The sequence below is a fragment of the Podarcis muralis genome, chromosome 10 (genome assembly GCF_964188315.1).
Source record: "Podarcis muralis chromosome 10, rPodMur119.hap1.1, whole genome shotgun sequence".
Taxonomy (NCBI): Eukaryota; Metazoa; Chordata; class Lepidosauria; order Squamata; family Lacertidae; genus Podarcis; species Podarcis muralis.
Window position 1 is genome coordinate 51,072,971 of NC_135664.1, and position 17,322 is coordinate 51,090,292.

General features: G+C 44.0%; 1 protein-coding gene across 3 annotated transcripts in view; it reads left to right on the plus strand.

Moving 5' to 3' along the window:
* The first annotated feature begins 5,917 nt into the window (after window positions 1-5,917).
* The window catches only part of SYN3 (synapsin III), a 173,442-nt gene continuing 162,037 nt past the window's right edge, over window positions 5,918-17,322 (plus strand). The window contains exon 1 of one of the 3 annotated variants that reach the window (XM_028747496.2): window positions 5,918-6,304. The gene's annotated coding sequence lies outside the window, so the exon portion shown is untranslated. The remainder of the gene's footprint in view (window positions 6,305-17,322) is intronic. The other 2 variants (XM_028747495.2, XM_028747497.2) reach the window with 2 other exon arrangements.

The following is a 17,322-nucleotide window of genomic DNA, read 5'->3' on the forward strand; positions in this document are numbered from 1 at the left end:
TACTCCCAGTCATTAACAGCCTTTACCTTGGAAAAATCACTTAGCCTAGAGCCTGGCTTGATGCTTACAGATGACAAGTGGGACTGTTTCATTCTCTTTCCAGCCCCTAAGCTTGTAACAGGAGCTTTGTGGAGCTGTCCAGTCTTTCTGCAGGAGAATAAAGTTTACTAAATTAAGGTCAGGGTCAACTTCCATCAACATTCCCTACTTCCTGAAAGCTCACAGGTTCTTGTCAGTTTGGGATTATTATTGGGGTGTGTGTGTGTTAATTTATAATTTAAAAAACCAAAACTTTGATTTACAAGCATGTACTTCTGCGGATATAGGAAGTTCCCTGATCTATAATTTTTGAAGGGCCCTGTTTTGCTTCTAAACAGATTGGTGCTCCACCATATTAATTAGAGCAGTGCCCAGTGCAAACGGCTCCAGTTTTTTTCTGGGGCCTCACACATTTCAAAGCTAATATTCCCCATCGCTAGTACTCAACAGACACATTTAGCAAAACATATGGAGGTGGATTCCATCCCTCCTACCCTAAACGGTGGAATCTGCTTCACAAGAAAACACACGGCTGAGCGTGGCATATTGCCCCTAGCAGAAGCATGATTCATATGGTCACTGGTAGCTGGACTCTGCCCCTGGCCTATTTGATTATGAACATAATTATAAAGAAGTGCATGTGTATAAAAAGGAGCAATGGTTTGCGGAAGAGATTGTAAATTGTACCTCGGTTGAAAACAAAATGAGTAATTCTGGAACCGAATTCTCCTATCCCTTAATTATGCATGAACTTTGCAAACTCCATTTAATTAGAGGTTCTACACACACTGGGATTGCTTCCTATTGTTTGCAGCCTTCCTGAGCTCAAAGCTAAGACATGACTCTTTTCTACTGGCTCTCCTGCTGCTAGGTTGCATCCATCAATCTGAACGGAGTGACAGGTGCCTGGTGCAGCAGCAACACTAAGTATTCAGTTCAGACTAGAATATCCAGAACTGTGTTAGTGTCTGATGAGCAGGAAAGGTGAATGCATATTACAAAAAGGGAAGAGAAAGATGTATATGTATCCTTACACACACTTTTTTTCTGCACAGTCCAATAATTCTGCAATCTCTGGGAACCCATTAAGGGTTGTTCCTTGACTGAAAGCACATAGCTCATTATTATTATGATTATTATTGCTTTGGTCATAAAAATCACTCAAGAGTGACTTGCAAAAGAAATACTAAAACCAATTACAGCAAACAGAATACAGTGGTACCTTGGTTTATGAACTTAATCCATTCCGGAAGTCCGTTCTTAAACCAAAGCCATTCTTAAGGCCTCCCGCTGCCAGTGCCCTTCCACTGTTCGGCTTCTGTTCGTAGACCGAGGCAAAGTTCGCTAGCTACTTCCAGTTTTGCAGAGTTCTTAAATAGTTCGTAAACAGGACTGTTTTTAAACCAAGGTACCACTGTACATAAATACAAAACAAGCAAGCAAGCAAATACATCCATACAAATAAAAGGCACATCAAGCGTGTGTTAATGAACCTTTTGCTCTGTGCACACATGCTAGAAAGTTGCTGTTACAGATAGGTAGCCGTGTTGGTCTGCCATAGTCAAAACAAAAAAATATTCCTTCCAGTGTGCATGCACACGAAAGAAAGAAGTGTGCATGCACACAAAAGCTCATACCAAGAAGTGTGCATGCACACGAAGAACTGTGCATGCACACGAAAGCTCATACCAAGAACTAACTTAGTTGGTCTTTAAGGTGCTACTGGAAGGAATATTTTTTTGTTTAGAAAGTTGCTGTTGGCCACAGCATCCCAACAAATGGAAATTCAGTAAATAGATGTGCATGTATCATCATAGATGAGAGACATTTCTTTGTAGCAACTTCAGAATGCATGAAATGGCTCCTCAGTTAAGACCCTCTTCTGACTTTATCTTTCCAAAGTGAGAAGAACAGCAGATTCTACCCCTTCTGCACCACCCCAAAAAGGAATTACATTAGAACTCAAATAAATAATCTAATTAGAATAACCCAAAGTAGATTCCAAATGGATTGGGCTGCTTCTAAATGCTCTAGAGGCAGATATGTGGCAAATCTTGTGGTCTCATTTAAATGAAGGACAACTTTTATGAACAATTTTGGGTGCCATTTTTTTTATTATACAAAACAACAATATAATGTGGATATAAATAAAAAGCATCATCTTGTACCATTAAGAGCCCTGATTAATGATTTAACATGCATTTATTTATAATTATGTATAATTATTGTTTACATAGTGTACTTTTGAGATGTTTTTGTATAATAAAAACCCCAAAGCATTAAAAGGTAAATAATTATTTAGTTAAGATCACTAAAGAAAGGATTATCATAGCTTCAAACCACTCAAAAGTAGACAAATGTTAATCAGTCCATCAGTAGTACTAGCAACAGCTATCATGTCCTGGCATTCATGACCGAGACCTGAGCAATTCCGCCATTGATACTGATAGGCAGCAATTCATTAATGAGATGTGCCTATCTCGATCTTGTGTGTGTTCAAATGTAACAGTAAGAGACTGACTTCCAAAGCAGCCTGTATTGGAAGATCCCTTGCAAAAATAATGTGGTGGTTTTTCTTAAATAGTTGCCTGGCAACCAACCAAAGGGCGCATAGTATGAGACTGCAGATGAGCCTAAGGAGATAATGGTTCCTATCAGTGTCACAGTGGAGAGAGCTTGTCTTCAGTATGAGCTGGCTGGCTGGCTGGCTGGCTGGCTGGACGGACTGGTATTATCTTTGACCTAGTTCCGAAAAACAAGCAATGAACAAATAGGTGAGATGATAAACTTGTGTCTCAGTTGCACCACTTGAGATTTAAGGGAGAAGAGGTCATATGGCTGAATGCTCCTCCAATCAACAAAAGCTCCTTGAACATAGAAAAATAGATGTCAGGAAGACGGGTTTTAGCATAATTCTGTGTAATATTAGGGTGGGGTGTAAACAGCCTCCCCAAATTTTCAACCACTATTCACATGATGTGAATTTGGGAGGGATTTCATTTATTTTTGAGAATGAGATGTGGCCTTTGCTCTGATCCAGTATGGCTCTGCTTATGTATGTACAACTGCTGGAGAATAATGATAATGGGTGGATATCCAACATTCGTCATACTCAAAGTAGTCCCTTGAAATAAACGGACTTAAACCCATAGATATCCTATCAGTGAATTTGTTCCAGTAGCCCAACAATCAAGTGAGATGGATCCTTTCATGTCCCATATATAGTCCATAAAATGTGCACCTATCATACCCATAACCAATCAGATGGAATTTCCCTTTTGTCCTGTCTGTCTTCTCTTTATCTGCACATCATGCTGATATCCTTGTTAAATTTTCAGTAATCCCCTGTTGCATAATCGGCAATAGATTAGGCCTCCTTTTGTGCTTATGCCTGTTTTTGTTCCGTCTAACACAATGGAGCCTGGATGCTGATTAGGGCCTCTAGGATTCTTATTAGCACAGCTATGAAGTAACCATGATAACAAGCATAGTCGTCATGACCTCTTAATTGGAAAGGGAAAACAGCCTGCAGCAAGAGACCTTTTTTGTCTTTTAGACACGTGTTTGTCCTTTGGTAAGACCATAGCTGAATACAAAAAAGGAAAACAAAGTCTGAGAAAAGAATGTTGATTTGTTTTGGTTTTCTGGGACATTTGCTCAGTGTTTGCACCCTAGTTTCACTGTTCTAGAAGTTCTCAATTTATCTCATTTTTTAAAGGGAAGTTGGGCAGATGTTCCCTTGACAAAAAGTGGCAAATCAAAAAAATCACCTATATATTAAATTATTTACTGGGGGTGGGGCAAGTTTCAAAGATGCAATCCTGCATCCCTATTCTGAAATGGTACAGTCCCTAGAAGGCTGTGCCACATGTTTTTCCAAGCAGATTCAGCTGCCAGTTTCCCTCTTGCAACCTACTTTGCAAGGCTGCTGGGGAAAAACCACAAAGGACTGTAAACAACAATGTCATATAACAACAGCATATTACCAACAACAGCTTAACATGATATTACATTGTTGTTGTTGTTGCCAGGAGCAGCTCTGGAGTTACTGAAAACAATTTCCATAGAGGAAACAGCAAATAAGATCAAACAGTTCAAAGAGTTTCAGTACCATGGACAGGGAAGGACTACAGAATCAGTAAAATCACCTCTTGCTCTTGAGGAGGTGGTGCGGTTATCATAACCTCATAAATACAAGGGACACAATTCAGGGAAATGCCTTGCAAACCATGTCACCTTGCAAGCAATGGGGTGATACCTGGACAGAATGTGGAGTCCCATTGATTTGAATAGGACTTGCTACTTAGGAGGCTCATTGTAATCCTATGCACATGCATGCCCAGGTATGAAGTTTGACTGAGTTCAGCAGGGCTTATTTATGCATTAAAAAGAATTATATATCCTGGAGGGCTAAAGGTTGGGGATGCCTGCTCTAAACTCTTGAAACGGCTTATATATACTGCTTGATTGTAGAAAAACGCAGGTAAGTAGATACAAGAGTGAAACAATATCTGTGGTGTGTATCTAGATAAACTTTTTGCACCATGACGCAAAGCATAATACAGACAATTGACAATAGCAGCTTCCCATCATTACAATTAGAGATTGTGGGTTTTGTACCGATTTGGCTTGAATGGAAGCTTCTGTGCTGGAACAAAAGCAGCTTGAAGTGGTGGTTTCTATCAAGACTCTGTGAACATGAGAAGAGGTTTGCTGGATCAGGCCAAATCCAGCATCCTGTTTTCACAGTGACCGGCCAGGATGCCCAAGAGAATCCCACAAGCAAGACCTGAGTGCAGCAGCAGCTTTGTCATATATGGCTCCCAACAACTGGCATTCGGCGGCATACTTCCTCTGACAGTGGAGTTAAACCTTATCCATCCACAGCTAGTAGCCAGTGGTAGCCCAGAGGTGGTTTTAGGGTGCTGTGCTGCAGGGGGTGCCACAACAATGCTGTAGAACAGAGCACAAGAGGCAGGGGGTGCCAAATTTTAGCGTCATACAGGGCACCACTGAAATTTGAGAGCCCAAAGTCTGCCACTGGATAGCTTCATCCTCTGTGAAAGTGTCTAATTATCTTTTAAAGAGAATTAGACACATTCACATTGGGGGCCAGCACTATAGCATATGGGAGAAAACTCCACAGTTTTAACAATGTGCCATAAAAGAAAAGTACTTTGTTTTGTATGCACCACAGTCCTAATCATAATTCTCTCTCTCTCTCTCTCTCTCTCTCTCTCTCTCTCTCTCTCTCTCTCTCTCTCACACACACACACACACACACACACACATACACACACACCCTCTCTCAGATATCTGTTATTTAGCAGGGAAACAGGTTAAATACAATCACACATTTAATGTCACACCCTCAATTGTAGAAGGTAGAAACTTGTTGGTGCTGTGTAACTCAATTCCAAACTAAGTCCCGCTACAGAAATGTAATGACTGTGTATCTTTCCTGTCAAGCTCCAGGTGTTATATTCTGGGTGTTCATTTCTTTACTTACAAAAATTGTCTGTTTCCCTCCCCCTCCACCATTCCATAAAATGTTTGGGTTTGTTTTTAAAGGAAAGCAGAGACTTTGAATGCTGATTTCAGTGCTCACAGCTGTGAAAACTGCAGAATACACACAGCCCCAAACCTAGAACTGACCCATATTATTTTGAGCCAGTACCAATGGCGAATGTGGAAGGGAACATTTCCTGTCTCCTAGCCCCAAGCATTATTTGGTCTCCTCTAAACAATCTCTAATGAAGGTTTGGTGCTGGCAGGAAAGGAAAGGTTACAGATAGAGAATTCTGCCCTCAAACCAAATCCTCTCCTCTCTCTCTGCCTCTCTGCCTAGGATGCTGATAGGGTGAGTCATTGAATCTGTCTCTGGGTGCTACTTCAATGCAGCAGCCTTTCGGGAAAAGACTTCTCCTGCCCTCTCCAGCAGGGCTGTGTGATATCCAAGCCTGCCCACCAGTAGTTTTACTAAATAATTCATTATGCTCCCATGATAACTGAAGTATAAGGAGGGGCTTGATTTAATTTACTGCCTGCTTCAAGCCAATCGGGCGGTAAGGCTGCGGTAGAACCGGGTGACAGCAAACCCTGCTTGTATGCTGTGAATGTGAAAGAGAAGCAGTTCCGTGTGCGGGTTAAGGGGAAAGGATTGGATCCAGGAGAGCCATTGGATTAAGAGACTGGCCAGAAGGTAAGATTCAAGTGCGGATCTGGATTGTCCAGAGGATTAAGCAGCACAGTGCAGACCTTGTGTGTAAGAATTCTCCTTACCTAAGGACGTATTTTCCGATTTATGGGGGAGGGAACCATGGGTGTGTGGAAGCCTAACGCATGCAGCTGGCATGTAGGCTTGCACTGCTTTTGTGTCTTTTGTCTGCATGCCCCCGCTGTCAATATCTGTAACCGAATAGCTGTCGTACAAGTAGCTGTTTCCATTGTGCATTCTGTACGCTACATAATCAGTGGCACGTTGCATTTGTGTCTGTAAAATCAAAGGAACAAAAACCAATTAAGAAAGGACACACAGACCAGCCCTTGGGGGCGAATGGAATCAGAAGGCACCCGTTAGTATTGTAATTATTCTTTTTAAAGTGGTATGCATCTTTAAAATCTCGAATGGCTTCCATCTGAAGTGTGAGACAAACCTCCTTCTGAAGGCATGACTGTACAAGCAGAGGCATAGAATAAATTAAGAAAAGGGGGTAAAGGGAAGTGGTTTAAAGAAAGAAACTGAGAGGGACTGAAAAGAGAGGAGGACCAGAAAAGGAGCAAGAGAAGCAAGGTGTTTCCCCCCCCAAAAAAACCACCTTTCTGAAGTTGTAGGTATCTTAAAATCATGAATCAACTCTTTCTGCCCCCATCCTAAGCATATGTACTCAGAAGTCAGTCCAATGGGTTTCAAATGGATACAGAATACAAGCCTATGCGTGTTTGTTCCCATTCTACTCACACTCCTAAGAACGTGTGCACAGGATTGGAGCCTTACATCCTAGTATGTGGCATGTGCTTAGGATGAGTACAGATTTGCATGCGACAAGACCAAAGGCAGTGTTTATTCCTTACAAGTGCCGTCTTCCAGTGTTGATGCAAATTCCTGAAGAGCGTGTCTGTAGCCATCAGTCGGTTGTAGCAAAAAAGAGTTCTCTGGCAACTTGAAGATCAACAACTATATTGTGGCATAGGCAAGAGCCTACCTGTAGCACCCTGACCCTTACGCAGGTGCCTGCAACCTTCACAGATATCACATAGCGTATAGAGAGGAAGAGGGCACCTGATGGCACATCACAGGGGGGAAATAGAGGAAATGCACCACCAAAGTGGGGGATAAAAGCGGGCACGTATTTGCATACAATTTGCATTGGTTCATGTACAAATGCAAATTTAAAAATAATTCACATAGTTACATAGGATCGCAAGACAACTGACCATAGTGGGGAATGCTGGGACCAGGTGACCCATACTGGTGGACAGGTTCAAAGCTGCTTCTGCTCTCCCTTCTTTTGGTTTTTAATCTCTAAAGCAGACTTCGATCAGACAGCCCTTCAGATAGAGGGTGGTCCTCTCAGAAGAATGCATAGTCACCCTAGAAAAATCACATGATTTAAACATTGATGCAAGGTGCTTTTTTCAGTGACAGGGCAGCTCTGTTCCCCTTGTATATAGGCCTGTGTATGGGGTGATTCTCCTACCACACCTAGGAGAAACTATACACTTGGCATGGTAAGGGCATAAGAAGATCTGGGAAAAGTTGTTACCTTACAATACTACATGGGAAGGAGGGGGATTATTAAGTTGTTCTTGTTTTTATTATATATTTTGTTTTCTTATATACAAATTTAATAAATTATTACTGGGTGACCCGTAGAAGTAGTAGTAGTATTGATTAGCAGTAGGTCTGGGACATATAGAAGAAACTTACCTTAGCTTGCAAACTTCAATGCTGCAAACAGTGGTGATAGCCATTAGTTCTGTAGGCTTTTGAAAAAAAAGATTAGAGAAACTGGACACCGGCTAGGTCCATTAAGAGTTATCAGCCACAGAAACTAAATGCAACTTCCACCCTCACAAGTAATATGCCTCTGAATACCAGATCCTGCAGACCAGCAACATGGGAAGGCTGTTGCCTTCACACTCCACTTGTGAGCTTCCCAAAGGCATTTGGCTGGCCATTGTTGGAAACAGTGGGATGCATGGATTTTTGGCTAATTCAACAAGTATCTTAGTATGGTCTCAGATTTGCCCTTATATCCATCCTGGATCTCAAATAAGCTAATGATACTAATAAGCTTGGCCAATGGCCAGGGACAGTGGGAGTTGCAACCCCTGCATAGTTTTGGTGGGGAAGCACAAATGCTTCCATGCTCCCACTACACCTGCAATATAGCATGTAATGCACCTGTATGCACAGACAATGCACACAGTTCCTAAAAGAAGGGGGGAAAGGGAGAGAGATGTTGGAGATTAGCATATATGGCCCTGAAAAAGATTGGCATGTCTCACCCTGTCACTCAGTCTTTGTCCCCTTCTTTTTGACGATTGCATGGAACATCAGGAAGAACTTTCTGACAGTAAGAGCTCCTCGACAGTGGAACGAATGGACTCCCTCAAGAGGTTAGGCTCTCCTCCCTTGGAGGTTTTTTAGCAGAGGTTGGGTGGCCCATCTGTCATGGATGCTTTAGTTGAGATTCCTGCATTGGAGGAGGTGGGACCAGATGTCCCATGCGGCACCTTCCAACTCTACAATTCTATTATTCTATGATCTATATATACAGGTGCATAACATGTTATATTGTTGGTCAGATGGCAACACACAAGCCTAAAACCCACTTGGAAGCTGTGCTTTGCACTCTAGAAGGCATGATAGCAGCCCATTTCCCATTTCCCATCCATGCCTAAACTTTACATGAGTGTAGGAAGTGGATCTCAGCGCCTCTGTTTACAAGTTAAGCTTCGCATAAAGATTCCCAAGCACTATATTGTTATAGAACCTGGGGATGGGGGGGGGGTCCTAAAGATTGTTTTTTTAAAGAAAACAGAAACCTTTTACATTCATTGTGCCTTTCTATAGGCTTCCTGTCTTTTAAGGAAAGGATTTAGCTGTTCACTTCTCTTTCAAATACGTTATTATTTAGAATTTATCACTCCTACATTACCAAAAGAAAGCAGGCTTAGTGGAAGGACTTGAACACAGTTGTGCTCATTTTGGAAAGCCTCAGTGTGCTATAGATTGAGAATCTCTCCTCTGTGGTGAGAGATGGTAATGAGTAGGGGGCAGGCAAGCCCGGGCTTTGTGTCTTGGCAAGCAGAAATCAATGCTAAGTGCTCTGTGTAATCAGATTCCATAGCATGGGGGAGAAAGTGTGAATGACTAACACCAGGATTTATTTCTGGCAGCTGCTGGTCTAGCTATACCGTCTGGTCGTTCTAGGCGGTAATTTAGTAAGGCTTGCATTTCTAAATATTTATCGCAGTTCAAGTGATGTGGATTTCATGGGCTTACGCAGAGTTATGGTGGCTTGCACATGCACAGAGCATTCCAACAGAAACCCTGCACTTGCTATCACTCTCATACATCTTACTTGTGAAAGGAAAAAAGTACCACCCAAACTCTACTGGTGGCTGGTGCCCATTGTGACTGGCAGGGAGCCCAAACAGTAACTAGAGCCGAAAATAATGACAGGCAGAGCTAACTAACTCTAGTTTTGTCCCCATCCTTTCCCCTGCTGAGTTCTACAAGGGCAATGCTGAGACTAAGGAGGAGGAGGATGCTATTAGGCAGTGCCACAACCTGGACTGGCTGTAAGTGGGACAGGCGGCTTGTGAGAGGCTAACGCTCTCATTTTTGGAAAATGAGCCTCCAGAGCAAAACCCTCTCTGCTAATTTTCTGGAGTCAGTTTGTGATCAATGGGGCTTCCCATCGAATAACTCCTAGGTAGTGAGCAAGATATTATTCAGAAATAATGGCTCTCTGCCCATGTAGCAATGGCAGACTTTAGGTTCTCAAATTTCAGTGGGACACAAAAATTTAGTGCCCCCCCATCTCTTGCACTCTGTTCTACATTATTATTGTGGTTCCCCCTGTGGTGTGAGCACCCAGTATAGCTGAGTGGTTGGGCTACCCTAAAACTGCCTCTGGTATAGGCTCCCTCTGTCCCTTCCTAGCTCCTCTCTCAATCCTAGCTGGATTATAGCAAATACCGCCCTGTTGGTGGGAGACAGAGCCAGAGAATGGGCTGCAACACTAGTGTAAGGGACATAATATTCTAATACATATATTGCTGCCTGCTGGGTGTTAAAGCAACAGTTTCTTTGCAAGGGTCAACAGCTGGAAACCCATTTCCCCCAGCCACATTTTCTGCTTGGCAGGTGTAACAGTTACAGAGACAGAAGTGTGACCTAATTAGCTGTTCCTAATTGCAAGAGCTTGAGGCAGGTAACAAAAAGTTATACACACTCATTGCAAATGCAATTTAGGCATATTGAAATCAAATTAACTGAAACAGCAAGCCTATGTGTACATCCTTGGAAGTCCAATTGAACACAGCCGAGTCTACTTCTGAATAAATAGGATTGGGACCATATTCGACCACTCGTAACAGGAAGGCTTCACAAAATGTAAGGCCTTGTATTTACACTCAAATGACAGGCAGCACAATATTGCTTCATTCCTAAAGTACATGAATGAAGCAGAGGTGCAATTCCTGGAACTGAAGCAGTATTTTCCTTATCTAAGGAATAGCACATTTTCTTCCCCAGTTTACCCCTGCTTTCTTTCCCTCTTTCTCCACATCCTCTGTTATCTCCCTCATGTCAAATTCTAGATAGAACATGAGCTCCTTGCAGAAGATGTCTGGCTTTTTGCTACTTAAATGGGTGCAAATAATAGCAGCAATAATGACAGTTAACAGCAGCAAACACATTTATGTTATATATACTGCAAAAGGCTGGAGGCTCTTTCAATACAGCTGTCGTAACCATTGCTTTGATTTTTTTAGTACGTAGGAATAGGAAGCTGCCTTCTACTGAGTCAGAAAATTGGTTCATCTAGCTCAGTACTGTATACACTGGCTGGCAGAGGCTCTTCAGGGTTATTAGAAAAACTGAACTGCTGCTTTCCCCCTTGAAAAGTACACTAATAAAGCTTAAGGTAAAGGTAAAGGGACCTCTGACCATTAGGTCCAGTCGTGACTGACTCTGGGGTTGCGGTGCTCATGTCGCTTTATTGGCCAAGGGAGCCAGCGTACAGCTTCCGGGTCATGTGGCCAGCATGACTAAGCCGCTTCTGGCAAACCAGAGCAGTGCACGGAAACGCCGTTTACCTTCCCGCTGGTGCGGTACCTATTTATCTACTTGCACTTTGATGTGCTTTCGAACTGCTAGGTTGGCAGAAGCAGGGACCGAGCAACAGGAGCTCACCCTGTCACGGGGATTCGAACCACCGACCTTCTGATCGGCAAGCCCTAGGCTCTGTTGTTTAACCCGCAGCGCCACCTGCATCCCACTAATAAAGCTTATTAGGTGTCTATTCTCAGGAACACAGCTGCAATAGGAGACAGGGAATGGGATGCAGTTACAGCCTTTCTCCCTGGTTGGTTGAATCCATTGTTTGCGCCATCCTTGGCATTAACATTTTGATTTGGAAACTGGGGCAAAACGCCAAGCGCTCCTCAGGACATATAATCTCATTGCCCATCCACTGGCATTGTGCAGGTGAAATTTGAGGTTGCTTTTCTTGTTAGGAACATAGGGCTCTGCTTTATACCGAGTCAGGCCATTGGTCCATCTACCTCAGTATTGTCAACACTGTCTGGCAGCAGCTCTCCTGGGTTTCAGACAGGAAATGTTCCCATTCCCCATGCCAAGAATTGAACTTGGGGAATTCTACATGAATAGCAGATGCTCTACAACTAAGCTCTCCCTCTGGTTGCTGAATTGATTAATTAATGAAATGTTGCTTCCCTGCACTGGTTAGATCATGAACTGTGGCAGCAGGAGGGCAGGCAGTTCTAACAACTGTGTCCATTTTAGGTATTGTACCAGGGCTTGCACCCCACGCACACTGCCAATTATCGGCAGCCCCAACCTTGCTTCAGAGGGTGCCTCTGAGTCTGCACACAATGATGTTTTCACCTGCCAGCCAGTGTGCAGTGCTGGGTTGGGGAGCAAAAGGGAAATCAAGGTGTGGCAGGCATATTTTACCCTTACCTGTGGCTACTGAAAAGAATTCTCCTTTGGACTAGAGGAGAGAAAAGAGAGCTGCTCACTGTGCACACTTGCCTCCTATTATGGGAGCAAAGATAGGATCTTCTGCAACATTCTGCACACAGGCTGTCCTGCCTGGGAACTAACAGAGAGGAAAGAGAATGAATGAAGGGAAGCTCCATCCTCAGACTAAGGAATATGCCCTCAGGTCACACATCATGAGCAGAGCACTGGTCAAGTGTCTCCCCAATGCAAGTGGAGGCAGAGCAAAGACTAAACAGAGAAGCACCTGTGTCTATTCTTCCTACTCCCCAAACATTCTCCTCTTCTTTTAGGCATTACCTGTCACAAACTCCAAGAGAGAAGTTTCCAACATCAGTGCTATTTTCACACTCTACCCAGAGATCCTATTGATATAAATGCTTCTATTGCTTTACAGCCTCAGGAGTGAAAGACAAAAAAAGACAAGGAGAGGGGCTAGTTTCCCTGACTCCTCAAGGACTGGTTGAGGCAGTTCTGCATCTCTGCACACTCCCTCCCTCCCTCTCTCTCTCTCTCTCTCTCTCTCTCTCTCACACACACACACACTGAACAGAAGAGGTGTGTGTGTGTGTGTGTGTGTGTGTGTGTGTGTGTGTGTGTGTTCCCCTAATGTGTACAAATACATTATTTGCAAGGAGTCAAGGATCATCCTTTGGTAGCCCAGTTTCCCTTATGGTATAGATTAAGTCCCACTCCAACCCGACTTTTATGTCATATTCATTTTTGATACGCAGTAAGCCTTCACATTAGAAACCGCTGGAAAAACATAGTGACTTAAGGACTCAATCAGAGAAGAGAGCTTATAGTAGCTGATCCCTGAATAGAGATTTGCATATTTATAGTCAAGATTTTACGAACTAAGATGTTGGTTATTATCCAGAGAATGGGTCCTCCCCCTCCCCCAACCTGCACTCTTACTATAATCATTCCAGCTACCCATGCACTAGGGGAAAATCTCAACATACAGTACAGTGGTACCCCGCAAGACGAACGCCTCGCAAGACGGAAAACCCGCTAGACGAAAGGGTTTTCCGTTTTGGAGGCGCTTCGCAAAACGAATTTCCCTATGGGCTTGCTTCGCAAGACGAAAGCCCATAGGGAAATCTCCGGGACAGCGGGGAAGCGCAGCGCGTCTTCCCCACTGTCCTCGGACCTCCTCTGAAGCCTGGCGGCGAAGCAACCTCCATAGGCGCCCGTCACCTCTCCAGCCGGGAGAGCGCGCGCGGGGCTAAACCAGCCCCCCGCGACCCTCTCCCGGCTGGAGAAGTGACGCGCGCCTATGGCAGGAGCCTCCATAGGCGCCCGTCACCTCTCCAGCCGGGAGAGCGCGCGCGGGGCTAAACCAGCCCCCCGCGACCCTCTCCCAGCTGGAGAAGTGACGCGCGCCTATGGCAGGAACCTCCATAGGCGCCCGTCACCTCTCCAGCCGGGAGAGCGCGCGCGGGGCTAAACCAGCCCCCCGCGACCCTCTCCCGGCTGGAGAAGCGACGCGCGCCTATGGCAGGAGCCTCCATAGGCGCCCGTCACCTCTCCAGCCGGGAGAGCGCGCGCGGGGCTAAAGCAGCCCCCCACGACCCTCTCCCAGGTGACGCGCGCCTATGGCAGGAGCCTCCATAGCCGAGCGTCACCTCTCCAGCCAGGAGAGCGCGCGCGGGGCTAAAGAAGCCATAGCCCCGCGACCCTCTCCCAGCTGGAGAAGTGACGCGTGACTATGGCAGCAGCCTCTGAAGGATGCACCGAAGCCTGGCGTGGGGGGGGGGCGGAGAGACCTTCTCCCCGCGCCAGCCTTCGGATGGCTGTCCTGAAGACTTGGGGTGGGAGAAGGGTTTTCCTTCCCACTGCCAACATTCAGAATGCTGTTCTGAATGTTGGCGGTGGGGAGGAAAAACCCTCCTCCCACGCAAGCCCCGGTGCGCCTTCCCCTCTGTGCGCCTTCCCCTCTGTTCCCGTACCTGTGCTGAAGGCTTGCGGTGGGGAGAAAAGCCCTTCTCCGCACCGCCAGCCTGGCAAGCGGTTTCCCTAGGAACGCATTAATTGATTTTAATGCATTCCTATGGGAAACCGTGCTTCGCAAGACGAAAAACTCGCAAGAAGAAAAAACTTGCGGAACGAATTAATTTCGTCTTGCGAGGCACCACTGTATTAGAGAGGAAGGGGAAAGAACAGTTATAGACAACAACAGATGTATTACAATGGCTCCAGGAGTAAGAGTTCTGGGGCGGTAAAAACAAGGGCCAAACATTCCTTTGATCCAAACATTCTCAGCTGGGAGAGAGGAGAAGGAACTTGTTTGGGAGCTAAAGGCTGTTTCTGTACAAAATGGCCACCCTGACCTGCTTCTCTAGCCTGGAGATGGGCAGGGGCATAGAGCTTCTCCATCCCTGTGATGAGCCCTCTGAAGTTCAGTGGAGCTGTGGAAGGGAGATCCCTGTCCTAAGCCAGAGAGGAAGATTGGGGCTCTTCTTATTAGACTTGCCACAAGACAATGAGACACTTTCTGCAGAGAAGACAGTGAACAGAATTGTGAAGCCCTGAAGAAAAAGAGGATTGGTCTCCTCAAGGACACCATTAGAGCAAAGACTAAACCTGTTCACTACCTCTGGGGGAAGGGACAGCAATAGCATCCTCTCAGCTGTGTCTTAGATGGAAAGTTGGGCTTATATGGATAGCCAGTGCTTTTTTTCTTTTAAAAAAAATGTTTAGGGGTACTCTCATTTTTCTACTCATATTGAAATATTGCCCCTCAACGAGGCCAAACTTAGATTCACAAAATGTTCTGGGGTATGCGTACCCCTGCATGCCCCCCACCAAAGTACTGTGGATTGCTATACTTGTAATCCATAATTAGACCCATAGCTTAATTCTAAAATTTGCTTAGGATGTGGAACCTGCTAATAGCAATGCCTAGATGAAATTGCAAACTACATTGTTACACCCAGGTAGTACACACCAAGCCACCCTTTTATAACTGGGACATAGACAGAAGAGATTTTGGCAGCCTATGTGAAGCTCTTTATTCCAGCTATGTTTAGTATAGAGCTAACTAATGGGGGATAGTATTAAGCATGTTTATCACTGTGGCTGTGCTGAGCTGTATGGCTGCAGCTGACTTACTGTAGCACCCTATGCTGTTGTATCTTCTGGAGAATTTGCCTAATTCATACCGTAACTCCTTTTGGTAATCTTCCTTCCTGTATACCAACAGAGGAATGATACTAAGCGACAAGATTTTATATTGCTATAAAGTATTGTAGCACCATGGAAAATCATGGATTAGTTTAGATTACTCTGTGTTATGAATAATAGATCACTCAGCGATACCCATTACTGAATCTACATAGAAATGATATGTACAAGTTGTTTCCATGATAAACTAGTATGTGCATACATATGGACATCGGCACGAGCTCAATATTTAATAGCTGTGCACTGAACTGCTCATTTAACAAATGGCTTGTTTTTCTGAAAGTCCTGTAATTGCAGAATTATGCAGGGACTCCCCACCCCCACCTTCACAGTAATGCAGCCTTTGAATCTGCTTTACCACTTGGCTCAATCATTATTGTCTTCCCCATGCTAACAATGCAAAAATTCAAAATATTTTTGGTGACTTTGATGAAAACCAGAAGCAGCTTGACCTTTTCTCTCAGGTGGAACATTTCTGAAGCTTAAAGGTTGCTCGCTGCAATTACAAAACTCAACTCACACAAAGCTCCTGTCTCCAGAGCTTAAACTGTCTTCACTGAAAAATCTCAGGTGCACATTTGGGCTACAACTACAAGCAGGAAGCAATTATTGCTAAGAAAGTCTGCATATTGAACTGATGCTAGCCTAAGACAAAACAGAACAAATGAAGTTCAATGCCTGTCATGATAAAAAAAAATCATAGAAAATAATGATAATAAGATTTATGACTTAAATACATGCATATAGAATAGAATAGAATAGAATAGAATAGATTCTTTATTGTCATTACACAAGTGCAACATTGCACAAGTGCAACGAAATTGGATGCCATCCCTTAAAAACAACAAAAGCAAAACAACCACAACAACCAAACAAACCACATTCCAGCCACACCCACACCAACACCCATCAAACTCCCAGGTCACACTATCGAGTTACAGCATTCAAAAAGGCCACAGCTCTTGGATAGAAACTGTTTTTCAGTCTATTTGTCCTTGACTTGATGTTTCTATATCTCCTGCCAGAAGGCAGTAGTGCAAACAGACTGTGTCCCGGGTGAGATGAATCCTGCAGGATGTTGTTTGCTTTCCTAAGACAACGGGAACCGTACAGTTCTTCCAAAGATGGGAGAGGATGACCAATAATCCTTTGGGCTGTGGTTATGACCTTCTGGAGCACCTTCCTCTCCCTAGCTGTACAACTGGAGAACCAAGCACAAATACAGTATGTAAGAATGCTCTCTATGGAGCCTCGGTAGAAGGACACCAGCAGTCTCTCACTCAGATTGTTCTTCTTTAAAAGTCTGAGGAAATAAATTCTCTGCTGGGCCTTCTTCACCAGAGCAGTGGTATTTGCGCTATGTATGTGGTTTTAAGTGACTGAGAAAGGGACATTGTTTTAGGATGACGCGTATCATTTTAAAGTTCTTTTTCAATAAATTGTTGTAGTTTACTACCCAATTTTAGGTGCTTAGTTTGTGTCAGATGGCTCAGTGGTGGCTGAAATGTTTTTTGGATAGTAGAGAGTCAAATTGTCTTCCACCAACAGCATCGTGAGACAGTGGGAGGAGGTTGCAATTAGTTTGCTTTCAGTATCTTACGGCAATAACTTTAAGAGATGTTATTAAAATGTGGCTACAGTGCTGTACTACAGCAACTATTACTACAGGCAAGGCCGTTTACAAGCTGAGGAAACAACAAAGATCACACACCTTATATAACAATCTGATCCAGTACAAAAAAAAGTCATAATAAAAACGTAACTTTAAAATAAACAGCTTATATCAAATAAAGTAATGCTCCTTAATCCATTAGAATATAATAGTACACAATGAAATTAAC